Source organism: Hypanus sabinus, chromosome 20 (genome assembly GCF_030144855.1).
Source record: "Hypanus sabinus isolate sHypSab1 chromosome 20, sHypSab1.hap1, whole genome shotgun sequence".
Classification (NCBI taxonomy): Eukaryota; Metazoa; Chordata; class Chondrichthyes; order Myliobatiformes; family Dasyatidae; genus Hypanus; species Hypanus sabinus.
The window spans coordinates 47,000,376-47,021,704 of record NC_082725.1 but is presented as its reverse complement, the minus strand read 5'-3'; positions in this window follow the sequence as shown (position 1 = coordinate 47,021,704).

Genomic DNA, 21,329 nt, shown 5'->3' with positions numbered 1-21,329 from the left:
CCACCAGAGATTTTAATAAAATGGAATGAGTGCAAAACACACACACATAATTCCAAGTTTTTGGCAAAATGATTGTCATCTGTGCCATTTGCCTAAGCCAGAATTGAATTTAGTCACAGGACAGGATAGTTCCAGGTGGAGATAATCAGGCGTACATGAATGATTGAAAAAACAGATTCTAAAAATGAGCCTCATGCTTCTAGGCACTGAAGGGCTTTAAAAATAAATATTGCAGTTTATAGCAATTTGATACTGTATGGTGGGCTTCATATTAACTATTTATCTCCCAACATTAAATTGAGAGAGTAGAGGGGATTAGTTAATGTTTTAAGATGAGCCCCACACCCTTAGCCTGCTGTATTTGCACCTACTGTCATGAAAAAGAACAATGATAAGCCAGCATTTCCTATCTGCATTTCAGACCCACAGTGCAGCTGGGAAAAAAATTTCAATTTAAAGGTTGCCGTGCTTTCATCGGTACTTCCTGAAGTTTATCAGGAGATTTTCTAACTCTCCCCCTGCCCCATAAAGCCTCAGGCCTCCTTGCTACTCTTTCTCCCACCTCTTTGGCACTCCTGTCCTCCAAACCCTCACTTTTATCCTGAACCAACCCTTGATCTGTGTCCCTCATCCCTGTGATGGACCCAGGAGTCATATTCTGCCACCCTCTTCAAGTTCAAGTTTATTGTCATCTGACTGTGTTGGGAGGGAGGAGGTTTAGAAAATCTCATGATGGCCTTCAGGAAGTGCTGATGAAACATAGAAACATAGAAAATAAGTGCAGGAGTAGGCCATTCAGCCCTTCTAGCCTGCACCGCCATTCAGTATGATCATGGCTGATCATCCAACTCAGAACCCTGTACCTGCTTTCTCTCCATACCCCCTGATCCCTTTAGCCACAAGGCCCATATATAACTTCCTCTTAAATATAGCCAATGAACCGGCCTCAACTGTTTCCTGTGGCAGAGAATTTCACAGTCTCACCACTCTTGGTGTGAAGAAGTTTCTCCTCATCTCGGTCCTAAAAGGCTTCCCCTTTATCCTTAATCTGTGACCCCTCATTCTGGACTTCCCCAACATCGGGAACAATCTTCCTGCATCTAGCCTGTCCAATCCAATGAAAGCACACCTCCTGAAGCTGACGCCTCCCTCTTTCATTTCACTGTTTGATTCATGACAAATTGAGAAATGCAGCAGCAACCATTAAATTGAAATTTTCTCCCAGCTCCACTGTGGGTCTAATCTGCAGATAGAACATGTTGGCTTGTCATTGTTAACATAACAATGAGTGCAAATACAGCAGGCTAAGGGTGTGGGGTCCATCTTATAACATTAATTAACCCCCTCTACTCTCTCAATTGGGAGATAAATAGTTAATATCAAGCCCACCATACAGTATCAACTTGCTGCAAAACAATGTTTCTCCAGACCACAGTGCACCCACAGTACATATATCACACAGAGTACATAGAACAAAATATTACCACACACAAATTAGTTACTAAAATGTAACTCAAAATGCATGTGAAGTGCACAACACAGGTAGCCAGTAGTATAGTAAACATTAAATAGCTGGCTGTCCTAATAATATGTCAGTGGTGGCATGTTATTCATTAGTCTCACAGCCTAGAAGCTGCTACCCAGTCTTGCAGTCCCAGTTCTGATGCTCCTGTACCTCTTTCCTGACAGTAGCGGGTCAAAGCGATTGAAGGATTGGTGGTAGGGATGCTTAACAAAGCTTTGGGACCTCAGTATACAATGCTTCTGGTAAATGTCAGGAATAACAGGGAGGGAGGCCCTGATGAGCCTCTCGGCAGTTTTACTATCCTCTGTAGGGCCTTCCATTGCCTTGTAGGTTCCATACTAGACAGAACATTCTCAATGATACTCCAGTGGAAAGTTGTTAGAATGGGGGCATGGAGCCTTGCACACGTCATTCTCCTCAGAAAGTATAGATGTTGCTGTGCCTTCTTGACTAGTGAGGGGGCATTGTGGGTCCAGGTTCTCATGACTTTGCTGCTTGGCTAATAACCAACGTTTCCACCTCCTCAGTTAGTGGATGAGTCAATGAATAGAAGACAATAATGAGGACTCTCCATTAAATTTACCTGGAGATCCCAGCCTTACAGGTCCTTGCAGCAGTTGGGCCAGCAATCGAATGGTCAGTTTGGAAATGGGTGCTAGTCGTTCAAATCGAGATGACCCCAACCCCTCCTGTACGTCGATCAGAGTATCTGAGACACCAGTCGGCAAAATGTTGGCAATCACTTGTCATGTCACGGAGTGTGAACTGTTGCCTGTGAGCCTGATACATTTACCTTGCTGGTTGTTCTGACTGGAGAGCAACCACTGATAGCCACTGGTGAATATTAGCTATCAGAGAATGATGGGGTGAAGATGAAGAATGTGATTAAACTGCAATCAGCCAGCAAGGAAGAAGGCAACAGGCATACAAATGATAAAGCTGCATTTTAAAGACTGGAGGTCAAATTTCTGGAGCAATCTCTGCTTAGAGTCTTGTAGGTAGCCATTAGGGATGATAACATAGATGCTGATACATATAGAGATATGATTGGTAATTGTCCTATTGCTGTCCTATTTGATTAAATCCTCTTTAAAGTTTGGCCTTTCCTGGAACAAGAGGGCATAGTTTGGGATTGTGGTATATAGCAAAAACTAATTTTAACAGCGGCCAGTCTCCATACCTGATCGTGGATTGCAGATTGAATTTAAAATTGAATTGAAATGAATATAAAATGCAGTTCTGAACAATGGCCTTTGACCGCAGAAGCCTGCATATGTATGAATGCTGCCTGGAGTTGGTGGGAATTAACATGCATTTTGGGTGACTGGAGTATTGATGAGAAGAAGGAAGAGTTTGAAATCTAGATGTAATTCAAAGGAAGCATTGTAGGTACATTGTAACTATAGAATTGTCCTGCTGTTACTTTTGCTCTTTAGCATATAAAAATATCATGTAATATGGGGCTGAACTGGCCTCTTCTACCAAGAGTGTTTCAATATGACGCCTGTTGCTCGCTTTTGCTGAATAATGCATTTTTCTATCCATTGGTTTCTCTGTCTCCCCAGTGACTTTGCTCACATTACAACAATGGGGACTTTCCATTAAATTTAGCTGGAAATCCCACTTACTGGGTTTATATCACCCCACCTTTCTAAGAAGTCAGTGCAGAATCAGTCAGACTGAAGGAGTTTTACCGCAAATGTGTGTAGTTCTGCCTGATGCCTTGAAATGAAAAAAGCAAAACTTGCTATTTCAGAGGACTGTGGGTGCTTGGAGTGATTTCTCAGCTGGAACAAGTGGATCTTGAGATACTTGGGATCACATGGGAAAGAGTCATCCCCCCCCCCCCCAACAGTATCCACAGTATTTTGTTGAGGGGAATGGCCACAGGGGAGCCCTGCTCTGCCTGGTAAGAGGAAAGAGGTAATATATGGTAAAAAAAAATATGGTAAAAATATTATCTAGAGCCAAAAGATCAGCCATCATCTTGTAGAATTGCTGAACAGGCTCAAGGTCTGGTATATTATTTCCCCCTCCTATTCCTTTCTCTCTTATGTTCTGAGTACATCACCCACAAACACTGCAGACATTGACAGCATGTTCCTGGCAGTGGGCCAGAAGCTTTTTCCCCTTTATAACTTGAAGTGTCCAGCTGGATAGCAGTTCAAATGACTGATTAGAACTGTGGGGTCTTACAACACTGCTACACACCATTCAATTGTCTGACGAAGCAAAGCGGGAGGGAGAAAATCTGCAAGCCTAACACTGGGAGTACAGAAAGCACTGCAATTTATAATAAAGGATCTGATAGCAAAACACTTAGGAAATATTAATATGATTGAGCAATATCAGCTTAGATTTTTGAAAGCGAAATCATGTTTGACTCTTCAATTTTTTTTAAGTACACCTTAGACAAGATGAAACAGCACCAATGGATGTGATGTGTTGGATTTTCAGCAGATATTCATTAAGAACTCATACAGGATGTTGCTGAACAAGATTTAAAGTACATGGAATTGGTGGGTTAGAAGTCAGTTAAAACATAGAATATAAAGTATAGGAATAAACGAGTTCTTCTCTGGCTGGCAGAGTGACTATTGAGGCACTGTGGGGATCAGTTCTCAACCGTTGATCCCACATGATCTATTATCAAAAAGTTGACTCAGGCAACCAAGTTCACTGATGGCATAAAACAAAGTAAAGATACAGATAGTGATGAAGATACAAAAAGCTTTAGGAAAAATAGACAAAGCATTGCACAGCTATATGGTAAATGGACAGAACGCGGAAAAAATAAAGTTCAGTGAAAACACCAAAAATGTTGTACAATATTGGAAAACATTGATATTCAAAAGGATTGGGGTGTCCTTGAGCAGGAGCTGGATGACCTCTGGATCATTCAGGAGAATGAGGCGTTTATAGATAGTAGTTTCAGGGAGGTAGTTACACCAAAGGGGCAGCGCACAGGTTATTAGGTTACCGTCAGGCGAGGGAAGGGGAAAGGGCAGGCAAAGCAGGGCTCCCCTGTGGCCATTCCCCTCAAAAAAATACTGTGGATACTATTGGGGGGGGGGGGTGACTTACCTGGGACAAGCTGCAGCAGCCCGATCTCACTGACACCAAGTCTGGTTCTGCAGTGCAGTATGGAGGGGTGAAGAAAAGGAGAGCGGTAGTGATAGAGGACTCGATAGTTAGAGGTACAGACAGGAGGTTCTGTGGTCGTGACAGAGACTCACGGATGGTTTGTTGCCTCCCGGGTGCCAGGGTCAGGGATGTTTCTGATTGTGTGCACAGCATTCTGAAATGGGAGGGTGAGCAGCCAGATGCCATGGTACACATCGGTACCAATGATGTAGGAAGAAAGAGTGAGGAGGTCCTGAAGGGTGAGTATAGAGAGCTTGGTAGGAAGTTAAAAAGCAGGACCTCGAGGGTGGTAATCTCAGGATTGCCACCTGTGCCACGTGCCAGTGAGGGTAAGAATAGGATGCTTTGGCGGATGAACACGTGGCTGAGGAACTGGTGTAGGGGCAGGGTTTCAGATTTCAGGATCATTGGGACCTCTTCTGGGGCAGGTGGGACCTGTACAAGAGAGATGGGTTACACCTGAACTACAGGGGGACCAATATCTTGCAGGGAGGTTTGTTAGTGCATTGGGGGGGGGGGGGTGCTAAACTAGATTTGCCGGGGGATGGGAACCAAAGTGCCAGAGTAGATAGTGAAGCGGGGATGAAAATAAATTATGTTAAAGTTTCATGCGAAGTCACAAATAGAAGGGTTGTGTGTGGTGGTAATAATCTTCTGAGGTGTGTCTGTTTCAATGCGAGGAGTATTGTGGGGAAGGCTGATGAGCTGAGGGCGTGAATTGACAAGTGGAATTATGACATTGTAGCCATTAGTGAATCTTGGCTACCGGAGGGGCAGGACTGGCAGCCTAATGTTCCAGGGTTCTGATGGTTCAGACATGATCAGGCAGAGGGATGAAGGGTGGGGGTCGACGTTGCTGTCAGTGCTCAGACAGGACAGATTAGAGGGCTTGTCTACCGAGGCCATATGGGTGGAGCTGAGAAACAGGAAAGGTATGACCACATTAATGGGGTTGTATTATAGACCACCCAATAATCAGCGAGAATTGGAAGAGCAAATCTGCAGAGAGATAGCAGACAACTGCAGAAAACATAAAGTTGTGATAATAGGGGATTTTAATTTTCCACATATTGATTGGGACTCACATGCTGTTAAAGGTCTAGATGGGTTAGAGTTTGTAGAATGTGTTCAGGAAAGTTTTCTGAATCAATATATAGAGGTACCGACTAGAGAGGATGCAATAGTAGATCTCCTATTAGGAAATGAGTTAGGGAAGATGACGGAAGTGTGTGTAGGGGAACACTTTGGTTCCAGTGATCATAACACCATGAGTTTCAACTTGATCATGGATAAAGATAGATCTGGTCCTCAGGTTGAAGTTCTAAACTGGAAAAAGGCCAAATCTGAAGAAATGAGAAAAGATCTAAAGAGTGTGGATTGGCACAGGTTGTTCTCTGGCAAGGATGTCATTGGTAAGTGAATGGCCTTCAAAGGAGAAATCTTGAGAGTGCAGAGTTTGTTTGTTCCTGTCAGGATTAAAGGCAAAGTGAGTAAGAATAAGGAACTTTGGTTCTCTAGAAATATTGGAATTCTGATAAAGAAGAAGAGAGAGATGTATGACATGTATAGGAAACAGAGAGCAAATAAGATACTTGAGGAGTATAAAAAGTGCAAAAAAAACTTAAGAAATCAGGAAGGCTAAAAGAAGACATGAGGTAGTCTTGGCAGTCAAGGTGAAGGATAATCCGAAGAGCTTCTACAGGTATATTAAGAGCAAAAGGATAGTAAGGAATAAAATTGGTCCTCTTGAAGATCAGAGTGGTCAGCTATGTATGGAACCAAAAGAAATGGGGCAGATCTTAAATAGATTTTTTGCATCTGTATTTACTAAGGAAACTGACATGGAGTCAATGGAAATAAGGCAAACAAATAGTGAGGTCATGGAACCTATACAGATTGAAGAGGAGGAGGTGCTTGCTATCTTGAGGCAAATCAGAGTAGATAAATCCCCAGGACCTGACAGGGTATTCCCACGGACCTTGAAGGAGACTAGTGTTGAAATTGCAGGGGCCCTGGCAGAAGTATTTAAAATGTCGGTATTGACGGGTGAGGTGCTGGAGGATTGAAGGATAGCCCATGTATCTCCGTTGTTTAAAAAAGGCTCTAAAAGTAATCCTGGAAATATAAGCTGGTAAGTTTGACGTTGGTAGTAGGTAAATTATTGGAAGGAGTACTAAGAGATAGGATCTACAAGTATTTAGATAGACAGGGACTTATTAGGGAGAGTCAACATGGCTTTGTGTGTAGTAGGTCATGTTTAACAGATCTATTAATTTTTTTGAGGAGGTTACAAGGAAAGTGGATGAAGGGAAGGCAGTGGATGTTGTCTACATGGACTTCAGTAAGGCCTTTGACAAGGTCCCACATGGGAGGTTAGTTAGGAAGATTCAGTTGCTAGGTATACATGGTGAGGTAGTAAATTGGATTAGACATTGGATCACTGGGAGAAGTCAGAGAGTGGTAGTGGAGGATTGCTTCTCTGAGTGGAGGCTTGTGACTATTGGTGTGCCACAGGAATCAGTGCTGGGTCCATTGTTTGTCATCTATATTAATGATCTGGATGATAATGTGGTAAATTGGATCAGCAAATTTGCTGATGATACAAAGATTGGAGGTGTAGTGGACAGTGAGGAAGGTTTTCAAAGCTTGCAGAGGGATCTGGACCAGCTGGAAAAATGGGCTGAAAAATGGCAGATGGAGCTTAATACAGACAAGTGTCAGGTGTTGCACTTTGGAAGGAAAAACCAAGGTAGAACATACAAGGAAAATGGTAGGACACTGAGGAGTACAGTAGAACAGAGGGATCCAGGAATACAGATACAAAATTCCCTAAAAGTGGCGTCACAAGTAGATAGGGTAGTAAAGAGTGTTTTTGGTACATTAGCCTTTATAAATCAAAGTATTGAGTATAAGAGTTAGAATGTTATGGTAAGGTTATATAAGGCATTGGTGAGGCCGAATCTGGAGTATTGTGTGCAGTTTTGGTCGCTGAACTACAGGAAGGATATTAATAAGGTTGAAAGAGTGCAGAGAAGTTTACAAGGATGTTGCTGGGACTTGAGAAAGTGAGTTACAGAGAAAGGTTGAATAGATTAGGACTTTATTCCCAGAGTGTAGAAGAATGAGGGGAGATTTGATAGAGGTAAATAAAATCATGATGGGTACAGATAGAGTGAATGCAGGCAGGCTTTTTCCACTGAGGCTAGGGGAGAAAAAAACCAGAGGACATGGGTTAAGGGTGAAGGGGGAAAAGTTTAAAGGGAACATTAAGGGGGGCTTCTTCACACAGAGAGTGGTGGGAGTGTGGAATGAGCTGCCAGATGAAGTGGTAAATGCGGGCTCACTTTTAACATTTAAGAAAAACTTGGACAGGTACATGGATGAGAGGGGTTTGGAGGGATATGGCTCAGGTGCAGGTCAGTGGGACTAGGCAGAAAAATGGTTCAGCACAGCCAAGAAGGGCCAAAAGGCCTGTTTCTGTGCTGTAATGTTCTATGGTTCTATGGTTCTAAAACTATCATGCAGGCACAGCAGACAACAAGAGAGGCAATGGTAAGTTGGTCTTTCAACAGAATTTACATACAAGAGTAAAGAGCAACCACTAACTATATCAACACGAGTCCCAGGATTCTAGCTAATGATATCAGATGCTGCTGCTCTCCTAATTCCCAATTACCCAAAGTCCACTTCTCCTCTACTTGCCAAGCTGTGTTGTTTCTAGTATTTGAAGTTCTCATTCTTGTGTTCAACATCATTTTCACCCTCACCTTCAGTTTCTCAGAAAGCTTCAGTACAGGAACATTCCGGGGACACAAACTCTTCTGTTTCTGTCCTCCTGTGATCAATCTTAACTCCACCCAAGGTAGCCATGTCTTCTTCTTTATTTTATATTGGAATTCCATTCTGAAATCTCTCTTCCTCTTCATTTTCCTTCATTCCTACTTAAATTCCTTCCCACATAACCAACCTTTTATTAGACATTATCATTTATCAAATTTTATCTGATAGTTATTTTGTTAAATCTTCTGAGTTACTTTATCTTCTTTAAGATACTAGATATATGAATCTCTTATCTTGTATTTTATGCCAATGAATTTCTAAGTACCAGATTCCATGTACCAACCTGAACAAGAGGTGGAAATCTTACATCTTAAGTTAACAACTGGGACCTCAACCCCTACTACTAAAGGTATCTCTTACACTGGGTTTCATTTTTGATTGCTTCATGCTGAAGCAGTGTTGAGATACACTGGGAAGAATTGACTCAATATTACCAACACTAATATGCTAATCAAACCTTGTCAGAACCCAATTGCTTCCATAGCACTAAGGGCAAACAAGCCACGACTTCCCTCATTGTCTAAGGTAGATGCGGAAGGAGCCCAGAATTGGATTAGGAGTGTTGACTCTGGCTAGTCAGAGGATCAAGGTGTATTGATAACCTACACCCGTGAAACCTCTATAATTTTCTTTGACCTTCAGAAATTGTCATTGGTTCCAGTTGCATCAGAGAGAATTCAAAATTACTTTTGAATTCAAAGTAAAAGCTGAAGTCAGTCACAATGACAGTGAAGGTAACAAATTGAAAATTTTCAACAGTTTCACCAATAGGATGGTAATCTATTGCCTTAGCTCATTCTATATGAAGCTTGACATGATTGGCTCTTAGCTACAGTCAGCTGCTTCTGAAGTACGAGACCCAGCACTACCTTCTTAGACTGTCTAGAAATGGCTTTATCAGCAATGCTTACATCCCAAGAATAAATAAAATAGTTAAGATATGATTATTTTAATTCCTACTAATGTCATTACCTGATCCACGTCTGGAGTGTGATCCTCAATTCTTCTTGTGGTTATTCCTCAGTAGGCATTCACTTCCAGAAACACCACTCAAGCTGCACAAGTTGTTGATATTTATCGTTGTCCACGTGGCTGATTTGAAGTCACTTTTTAGAGATGAATTATATAATTGCAACACCTTTAACATGTATGAAAATACAGCTAATTAACTGATTTTCAAGTATAGTCCCTTTACAGAGTTGCAAACATCGCAGCTAATACGCTGACCTTTGTTCCTCTGGTCTTCTCATGAAGGTTGTCTTAAAGGCAGAATGCATAAAGTATTATTTCTTCAATTCCCCATCTTATATAATGTATGTATATTTTATGTTCTGTGTGTTGTTTGAATCTAAATGCCTGTGACACTGCTGCATGTTTTTCTTTCTACCTGTTGCTCACATACAGTATTTGTGCATATGACAATAAACTCAACTTGACCTGAATAATAACAAGGTCATCTAGCATTTTTTTGTTTCCCAGTTGTTGTCCGATGGATAGGCACTGACCAGGGAAAACCCAAGCTCTTCCTCCTTAGAATCATGTCCAGGGATCTTTTGTGTCCACACATGAAGGAAATAGGACCATGGGTTTAACATCTCATGATAAGGAGAGCTTCTTGCACAATGCTGCCCTCCTCACTCCTGCAACGTGTTGTTGACCCAGTTGTCCCTTGAGTGGACATTGAACCTACAGTACTCTCAACCAAGGGCAAAACTGCAACCTTTATACCTTCCTTTTTTTGCTTGCCACTTAATCATCTTACTATTAGCAAAGTGCTTTGAGATTGGCTCAGTCGGACTCACATACTGCAGGTCCTGATGGTCAGAGCTGTGTCTCCACAAGCCCATCATCTATATCTGGCACAAAGCCCAAGTGACATAATCTTGCTGGTGTCTTTGTGAGCTTGTTATCAGACAAAAATGTATGCATGAAGTCCCTTCGTAAGTGCAATTAACAAAGATAAATCTTCAGCGTGCAGTGATAGTCACCAGCCTGTTAAGCCTTGGTCTGGAATGTCTGCTGTCTGGAATGCATGCCCAAAGCCAATCTGGCTTTGATGAACACAGCCAGATTTGTTCAGCTTGGTCCAAGCCCCTGAGGTGAACAGTGTTACCGTATCCCCCACCATTGTCACTCCCTAAATCCCTGACCCCAGCAGGACCACATGGCTGTTTAAAACAAAGGAAGATTGTCAGGAAGAAAGCAGCAGCTTAGGCTGCTGAGGAAATGATCAAAATTTACCTGTCTTAATTGCAAACTGGCTGTGTTGCCGAATTGTCACATAGCAAAGCTTAATTCTTTAGCTGGAAAATTGATATTTGGTACAAGATGCAGCTAAGATATGAAAAGTCCTTTGCACAAAAGATTCTGCAGATATTGGAAATCCAGAGCAACACACACAAAATGCTGAAGGAACTCAGCAGGTCAGGCAACATCTATGGAGAGGAATAAACAATTGATTTGGGCCAAGACTCTGCATCAGGACTGTAAAGGATGGGGGAAGATGCCAGAGAAAGAAGGTGGGAAGGGAGGGAGTACAAGCTAGAAGGTGATAGGGGTAGCCAGATGGGTCGTGGTGGGTGGGGATGAAGTAAGACACTGGGAGGTGATAGGTGGAAAAGGTAAAGGGCTGAAGAAGAAGGAATTTGATAGAAGAGGAATGCGGATCAGCATCAGGTTTAAAATCAGTGGCATATGTCATGAAATTCGATATTTAGTGGGAGAAAGTGAAAGAGGAGGAGGGGCACCAGGGAGAGGTGACAGGCAGGTAAGGAAAAGAGGTAAGAGTGGGGCCAGAGTAGGGAATTGAAAAGGAGGCAAGGGGAAAATTACCAGAAGTTGGACAAATCAATAATTCAAAAATCCACTCTCCTCATCTCTGTCCCTGTAAGGCAATTCCTTACCTTGAGTCCACGAATTCTGATTTTAAAATTTTCATGCAGGAGGAAATATTACCTTTGCACCTATGATATCAAACCCAGAAGTTTTATATATGCTTTATGTATTATTTTTACAAACTCAAGAAAACAAGGGCCCCTGTCTGTTTAATTATTCTTCATGTAAACAACCCTCTATCCCAGAAATTAGCAGGTTCAAATAGATCCTTTCCCAGCGTATGTTATCACGATTCTACTGTATTATATTTCTCAACATTTATGCGATGGAAGTGAAGGACGAATGAATATTTGGATTTGTCCCTTTTGCCCTTTATTTTCCATCAGAGGAATCCCCTTTTGAAGTGCATTCTTTGAAGCTTCGTGTGATTTCTGTCAAACCAAAACATGGGCTGTGTTTATTTAATCTGCATTAGATCTTTCCATTTCTTCATGTGAATTTTAGTCACCCTCCGGTGAAAAAATGCCGAGAAAATCAAAACAAAACAAAACCACAAGCTCCACTACCTGGTTAAAGAACATAGCAGATGCTGGAGTTTGAAGAAAAATGACTTGGCTTCCCCTTCCCCAAGAACAAAACTTCAAAGGGATTCACATCAAAAGACCTGACCACAGTTAAAGGGGTACCACACCTTGTGATGCTTTCATTTGAAATTTTTCTCTTACTGTTACACTGGAAAGTGTTAGTTTTCTGTGAAGAAACAGTTGGTCTGTCCATGCATAATAGACTATAAAATTCTTACCGTGGGTGTCAAAAAGGTAAAGGTTCAGAACAACAGTATACAGATTATTTCCTTGTCAATGATTATATCATAAAGCGAGCTGGGCACGGAATGGAGACATATCACTGTCCAGTCAGGAAGTCTCTGCATTTTGTTTCTCAATCTATAAACCTCAGTGGATGTACATAATGGACTCAGAACTGGTAATTAGAAATGGAAATCAAATATTAGTGCTTCAGTAAGAAATATAAGCCCTATGACAGTATGCCAGATCTTATTTTAAGTGTTAACCGATTTTGTTTCATGATCAGTTGAGATAATTGTGCTCAGATTTGGCTTAGTCCAATCATTTTTGCTGATCTGAACCTGTGATTTACAAAGAATTGATGATAGGAACTAAAGGCCTGGCTCAAAACCGACCACTGGTGGTCACTAATAAACACAGTTCACATTTAGGTTTGACAGAAGTCACAGAGAAACTTCAAAGAATGCACTTCAAAAGGGGCTTCGTCAGATGGAAAATAAGGGCAAAAGGGACAAGTCCAGATATTCGTTCATTCTTCACTTCCATCGCATAGATGTTGAGAAAGAAGATTTCTGAAAACAAACTTGGGAAGGATCTATTTGAACCTGTTGATTTCTGGGATGGAGGGCTGGTTGTGCTAGCCAGAGATATATGTCTGCTTTGAGCTGAGAGCCATCCCTCAACACTAGACTGTGGTCCCCTTCTCAATCCTGATTGAATCACAGTCATTCTGTCCAGGGAAAGCTCTTGAGATGAGCCAGAGATGAGCATAAGTATAGACCCAGAAGGATAATATAGTGCTTATATATAGATATAGTGCTTAAATATAGATACTTAAAGATCAGACATCACTTATGGAGAGGGAAATGCAATTATTATTTCAGCTTTCATCAGATGCCAGAACCAAGAAAGGTAAACTGGCCTTGTGTGCCATTGCCTTGTGAGAAGGGCCACATCTTCAAACCCCACAAGCAAACATATGACTCCCCCATATCTGACCACGAGAATTTCGCTCTTCTCTCGCTAACCACTTACTTGGCCACCAATATCAACTCCAAAATCTCTGTGATTTCCTGCAGGCCTTGGGCTGGCTGATGGCTAGACCTATGTAAATAAGCTTGGAGCATTAACCTCTTCCCTACCTCACACTTTAGAGTGCCAGAGAGCTTACCTACTCCCTCACCCTATGAAAGTGAAGCAGTTGTGGAGAGGATGGGAGAGCCTAGGACTAGGGGGCACAACCTCAGGATAGAAAGACATCTACTTAGAACAGAGATGAGGAAAAACTTCTTTAAGGTGCTGAATCTGTGGAACTCATTGCCACAGACAGTTATGCAGGCCATGTCATTGGGTATATTGAAGTCAGAGATGACCCAACGTTTACACACCTCCTCTGCCACAGATATGCCACACTTTGAAGGGTTTCACAGCTACCAGCCTCCATTGCTGGGCATATTATAAGGTTGTGGAGTGAAAGCAGGAGAACAGGGTTGAAATGGATAATAAATCAATCATGATGGAAAGGGAAAGCAGACTCAATAGGCTGAATGGCCTAATTCTGCTTTGCCTTTTGGTCTATTAAAAATGCCTGCACCACACCTTACTTTGCAGTCTGTTTGATCTTGCTGGGAATCTGATTAAAATGTGAGTTTAAATATTCTCCTGCACACTACCAGCATTGTCATGTACATTGGATTCACAGTAGTTTAGTGATAAGGATCACCTGTTAGAGGACAGAGTGGTCTTCCTTGAATGCATTCAGATGTCCGTTGGCAGATCAATATGTTTTGTCAAGTACTGAAAAATCCAATCTATCATATCTTTGGCACAGCGTCAGGAAAATGTAGAGCAGGCTTGACCCATACACAAAGCAGAGCTGATTGATAACTTTAATAATAAATTGCCAAATAACACGCCATGAGTGGCCACAAAACAGGAGCAACTCCACAACGCAGCAACCACCGAAGGAGAAGAGCCACTGGTTGAGACAGGCTGGTTCAATAAGTGAACAAGAACTAAAGGTGAGAGCTGGGTTTAAATGGGCTGCAGGTGATGAGTTTGAAATGAGCTGGGTGGAAACTGGGAGGTGCCTACCTGTGTAGTCCTGACAGGATACCCTTTTCCTACTGCTGTATCCAACAGCCTAGGGCAATTCAAATGGGTCCAGTGAAACTCTTCGACAAGCAATGCATCCCAGATGAAACTGGAAGGCACCCAACAGCTCTCCTCTGGGCCATTTACTTCTCAGCCAAGCAGGTACTGCACACCCCATCTACAATGATGCAAAGCGACCCGCCAGTGAACCGTGAACACCACACCACCTTGCACCAGCCTAGGCTCCGGAGGTGCAGGCTCAGGTGGTCCATGGACAATGGTCTTGAAGCAGAACACGTGGAAGGTAGGTGTAACCCTGAGGGACAATGGCACCTGGAAATGGTAAATGACTGGGTTGATCCAATGGGTAATCTTAAAGGATCAGCGAGCAGAGGCAGACCCTGGGTGGACAGCTAGACACAGTCCTCAGGGTGGAATAGTCTGGCTGGGTGCTGCTGGTGGTTACTGGTGACAGTAGGTACAGCTGTCAGCTAGGATGGCTCTCCGTGCTTATCTTTCAAGCTTTCCAGCAGCGATGGACTAGGGCCCTAGCAGCCGGGACCTCCACTGTTGGCTCCTCCGCAGAGAACAAGGGGATTCGGTAGTTGTGAAACACTTCAAAGCTGTGAAGCTGTGACGTACCTGTGTCAGAGGAGGTGTGTAAATTCTGGGACAGCTCAGCCGAGTGCAGGTACGTCTTCCATGTGGGGAAAGGCAGTAAGGTATCGCAGAAACTTCCCCACTTTGCTGACTTGCTCTATCTGACTTCCCCTTGATCTGCGGATGATAGCCGGAGGACAAGCTCACTGAGGTGAGGAGGAGGACGAAGCAGAAGGCTCGTCAAAGGCAGGAGATGAATTATAGGCCCCAGTCTGACACAATGGCCTGAGGGAAACCATGGAGGTGAACAACATGTTGGAGAACCGTGATGCAAAAGGGATGAGAAATAGGCTCGGTAAGGAGTCCAAGCCGGTCACAGGGAATCTAGTCTAGAAAGTTGCCTGCTGTGCTGGAATCCACCAGTGTGTGAAAAGCCATTGGGGTGTGGAGGAAGACAGAGAAAGTGAGCTGGACTATGACACTGAAACAAGGGGGTAGAGGAAGCTTACCAGATAGAAGGCCCCTCGACGCTACCTGGTGGTGCCTTTCTCCCTGATGCAGTGGGCATTTGATGCATGGATGATCGGCAGCTCCACAGTGGGCACACAAGTTCTTTCTCCACTGACACATGCTCTTGGGGGGAGGGGATGTTAAAGGAGCTCTGTCTAAGTGCCTGGATTCTGGAATCATTAGTGAGGAGTGTCCTGCAGCCTGGAATGGACTTAGTAATGGAATTGGGATTCTGATACGATTTGGTGTGTTATTCCATAAGACGTTTGTCAATTTGGAGAACCAAAGTGATGAGGCTTTTGAGGTCAATGGGCATCTCCTGGGTAGATAGCTCATCTTCCAAGCACTCTATGAGGCCGTGATGGTAACGAGCCTGCAATGCTTCTGCATTCCAGCTGCTCTCCACTGTAAGGGTCCTGATTTCCACAGTGTAGCACAGTCAGAGTGTGAGCCTTGACGTAAGTGAAGAATCAGATCAGCTGACTCCCTTCCACTTCCTAGATGGTTGAACATCCAGCAGTGAATTCTTCATATTTATGGCAAATGAGGGTTTTATTGTCAGAGCTCAACCGGTCAAGAGAGAGATGAAAGGCAGCCGTGGCTCAGTCGTTAGAATACAGAGATTTCTGGAGCTCAGAGTGTAAGGCACATTGGGACATCAGGCTGCAGAATCCATCGAAGCATTTGGGCACTGGAATCTGAAACTCAGAGGAAGAAGGTTGACTGTCACTCGGTTGATGTATTAAGACAGAGAGTTGGTTGAGGATGGCTAGCAGATGGTCAGTGGTTTCCTGCTGCATCTGGAGCGTGTACTCATGTTAATGGATGAGTTCCTTTAGGTGAGCATACCCTGCTGGGTCAATTAATGGTTCACTCATTCTGTCAGGCAATGCAGAGCAGACTTTACCCAAATGCAGAGCAGCAGAGACGATTTAGCAGCAAGTGATAACTTCAATAATAAACTGCAAAATAACAAGCCATGAGGGGCTATAAAACAAGAGAGAACTTAACACGACAAGGCAACAAGTGCTGAAGGCTAGAAGGAACTGGTTGAGGGTGGCTGGTTTGATGAGAGCTGGGTTCAAATGAGCTGCAGTGGGTGAGTTTGAAATGTGTGGCAGGTGATTCCTATTAGCTTGGTGGGAACTGGGTGGTGCCTGTCTGCACAGCTTTGATACACAGATGAACCACCGTAACTCATTGGGTTGCACATCCGACTCTCCAGGCTATTATTCTTGGAGCCTTTCTTAAGCAACAGAACAACATTTGCTACCTTCCAGTCCCCCAGCATCTCACCCATGGTTAGCGATGTTTTAAGTATTTCTGCCAGGACTCTTGCAGTTTCTGCACTAGCCTCTCACTAAATCCGAAGAGATGTCTTGTCAGTCCCTGATGACTTATCCACCCTAATTTGGGTCAAGACAGCAAGCACTTCCTCTTTTATAATCTGGATACAGCCCATGACCTCATGATGGTTTTGCTTCAGTTCTATTGTTTCTTTGTCTGTCTCTGAGTAAATATAGATGCAAACAGTTCATTTACAATCTCCCCTTTCCCTTTTGTCTCCATGCATGGATAACCATGCTAAGCTTCTAAGATCCAGCTTTTGTCTCTTCCTGCCCAGTTTAGAGGGCATGTGCTATCATGAGAAGCTGGATAAATCTGGGTGGTTTGGAGCGGTGGAGGCTGAGGGGAGATCTGATAGAGATTCACAAGATTATGAGAGGCATGTATAGAATGAACAGAGAGTATCTGTTTCCCAGGGTTGAAATGTTTAATACTAGAGGGCCTGCATTCAAGGTGAGAGGTGGTAGGTTCAAGGGGGATGTGCGAGATAAGTTTTTTTAGTCAGAGTCGTGGATACCTGGAATGTGCTGCCTGGTAGAGACAAATACATTAAGAGGCATTTGGATAGACACATAGATGTAAGGAAGATGGAGCGATATGGACATGATGTAGGTAGGAGGGATTAGAGTTTGTGTGCTTTTGATTTGCTTTATAGCTGGCTGTGCACAACATTGTGGGCTGAACGGCCTGTTCCTGTGCTCTCATATGCTATGTTCTGTCTTCTAATATAGCTATAGAAGCCCTTGGTGTTCTCTTTCATCGTCTGCCAGAACATGCTCATGTCCTCTTTTAGCCCTCCTGATTTCTCTCTTTCTAGCATTTCTTATACTCCTCAAGCCCCTCATTTTGCTCTTTTTATAGTTTTACTTGATCCCATCTACCTATCCCAACTTACTTGATATGCTGCTCCTTTTTCATTACCAAGACCTCTGTATCTGTCAATAACCAAATTTCCGTAACCTTTCTTTCTTTTTCCAATCTTTTTATTAAGTTTCAAATTAATAAACATAGCAATATTGATAATGGTACATAGAGATTGGGATTACATTAATAATGATTAACATGTACAAATAGAGATTCCAAGTAACAAATGGAGTTTAGCATCTCAATCTCTTCGTAACTAACCATGAAAAAGATAGTTTATAAAAAGAGAGAAAAAAACCCTAAACTAAATAAAACAAACAAAGATTGGGCTGCCATATTTCATCGGTTAAAATTATAATTTCTTGTTAACTCTGCTCCTCTATACATGAGCAAAAAAATTACTAAAAAAGGATTCAGAAAGGGTCAACTTACATCATATGAAAATATTGAATACATGGCCTCCAAGTTTCTTCAAATGTAACTGAAGGGTCCACAGCACGGCTCCTAATTTTTTCCAAGTTTAAATGTGCTATCATTTGGGAAAACCATTGAAATGTGGTGGGGGGGGGGGGTTGGAATCTTTCCATGTAAGTAAAATGGATCTTCTGGCTATTAACGACATAAATGCAATTAGATGACAAGCTGATGAGGATAAATGACTGGAGTCTATCACTGGTAGTCCAAAAATTGCCGTGATAGGATGAGGTTGTAAATCAACACGCAGAACTACTGAAATAATATCAAAAATACCTTTCCAATATTTTCCTAGAAGAGGACAAGACCAGAACATATGTGTCAAGGAAGCTACTTCAGAAATACATCTATCACAAACAGGATTTCTATGGCAGTAAAAATGAGCTAATTCATCCTCAGACATATGAGCCCTATGAACCACCTTAAATTGTATCAAAGTGTGTCTGGCACACATTGAAGAAGTATTAACTGGTTTAAGAATTTTCTCCAATTTCTCTGTAGATAAAGATATTTGAAGTTCCCTTTCCCACTCATTCTTAGTTTTATCAGATGTACCTAGATGTATTTTCATAATCAGATCATAAATAATTGCTATTAATCTTCTCATAGGGGTTTAAATGTAAAAAAATTTCCGTAACTTCGATTTGATGCAATATCGGAAAGGTAGGTGAAGTAGCGTTCAAAAATTTTCTAATCTGTAAATAACTGAAAAAGTGTGATCTAGGCAATTTATATTTATTAGACAGCTGTTCAAAAATAATCATCCATGAATAAATAATCATCAATAATCAATAAAATAATCATCCATGAATAAATCACAAAAACCAGGAAAAAAAAGCTTGATCAATTCTACATGGTTGGAAAAAAACATTAGATATAATAAAACTTGACAGGATAAATTTATTCAATCCAAAAAATTTATGAAATTGAAACCATATTCATATTGTATGTTTAACTATTGGATTTATCATTTGTTTATTCAATTTAGTAAGTAAAAAGGGAAGCACAGCTCCTAAAATAGAAGCCAGTGAAATCCCCTGGACAGACTCCCGCTCGAACTTCATCCATTGTGGACATGGAGTTTCATTCAACTCTTGTGTCCAAAATGTTAAATATCAAATATTAATTTCCCAATAATAAAATCTAAGATTCAGTGAAGCCAAACTGCCTTCCATTTTTGATTTCTGTAAATATTTCTTACTTAACCTGGGTCCGTAACCTGTTAGCCTTCCCTTTTATTGTAACAGGAACATTCAAATACTGTACTCTCAATATTTTATTTCTGAAGTCCTCCCGCTTAATAATCTACAGAACGTTAGTAATGTGGATAGCATAGAAAGTTGTCGCAGGTTACAATGGGATATTGACATGGTGCAGATCTAGGTTGAGAGATGGTGGATGGAGTTCAGTCTAGAAGAATGTGTGGTGATCCACTTTGGAAAGTTGAACTTGAAGGCAGAGTTCAAGGTTACAGGCAGGATTCCTAGCACTATGGAGGAACCAAGGACTCTTCGGGTTCAAGCCCAAAGATCCATCAAAGTTGCCACACAAGATCATAGGGTGGATACAATAGCAACATTAGCAAAGCATGTGGTGTGTTGGCCTTAATTAGCTGGGGGAACTGAGTTCAAGGGCCTTAAGATAACGTAGCAACTCTCTAAAACTCTGATCAGACCACACTTCTATTGTATTCTATTCTGGTCGCCACATTATAAGAAGGATGTGGAAGCTATAGAGAGGGTACAGAGGAGATTTAACAAGATGCTGGTAACATGCTTATGCGAAAGGCTGAAAATGTGCTAGGCTTTTCTCTTTAGAGTGAAGAAGGATGAGACGCAACTTGATAGAAGTGTATAACATGGTAAGAGTCATGGATAGAGTGGAAAGCCAGAACCTTTTACATAGGGTGGCAATTGCTAATAGTAAAGGACAAACTTTTAAGGAGATTTAACAAAAGTGTGGGGGGATGTCAGAGACAGTTTTTTTTGCACAGAGAATGGTGAGTGCATGGAACACACTGCCAGGGGTGGTGGTAAAGGTAGATACACTAGGAACATTCAAGAGACACTTTGATAGGCTTAAGGATGAAGAAAAAAAATGGAGGGCTATGTGTGAGGGTTGGTTAGATTGATCTTGGAATAGGTTAAAAGGTGAACAAAACATTGTGGACCAAAGTTAAGAATAAATGTTAATCGGTTTAATCCAGCTATTCTTTGAAATATAACCATGCGTGTTTTACCTCTACCTGGAAAAATTTTCAATTTCTGGCCACTAAACTATTTCTGTTTCTTTTTGTTGGATCTTCCTATGAGGACAGCAGCTGCTTTGTCTTCGAGCTTAAGAAAGTCTCCACAGAATATTCTTTGCTAAATGAAAATTATTTTGTGACATGTACAGTAGAAGTAGTGAGAAATGTCATGAAGTATAAAAGTATATGTTAGAAGAATATGAAATTATGAGAGGCATTGACAGGGTAAATAGTCAGAATTATTCCCAGGTCATGTTGTCAAATACTCGAGGGCATATATTTAAGGTGAAAGGGAAGTAAGTTTAAGTGAAATGGACCAGGCAAGTATTTTACACAGGTAGTTGGATAGTTAGATGCTTGGAACATGATACTAGTAGAAACAGATACAATAGCAAAATTTAAGAGTTATTTAGACCGGCACATGAACAGGCAGGAGGTAAATGGGAATGGACCATGCGTAGACTGATGGGATTAGTTGGATGGTATCTTGGTCTGCACCAACACAATGGGCCAAAGGGACTATTGCTGTTGGGTGCTCCTTTATGTTCTATATTCTAATATAGTATTATTTTGTACTTGATCTTTTAATTATTTTAGCTCTAACCCCAGCATATTAAACATTGGCAAATTATTTTAGTGTATTAGTAGATCACAATACATGCTACAGAACATTTGATTCCAAAAAACTATCTCATGCCTCTAGCAGTAATAAATTATTCCTCCACTTTTATTTTTGAGATGGTCACTATATTTCTGTGTGTTTTCTGCACTTAATTGATCTACCTGTATACTCTTGTAACCAGCGAGATAAAATTAAATCTTTAATTATGAAACATATTACCAAAATTCATCTTCTTTTACATTGTTGGTTAATGTTCGCTGGCAAAGCCCAAGATTGGTTAGTTCCCTGTGGAAACTGAAAAATTGTTCTCCATTTTCTGCAGGTTCTCCAACTGAGGCAAGCTATATTTTGTTTCATTGTGCTTCTTTGCTGGAGGGATTTTCAAGGCCAGCTGGTTGATTTGAATTTATTTAATCTTTT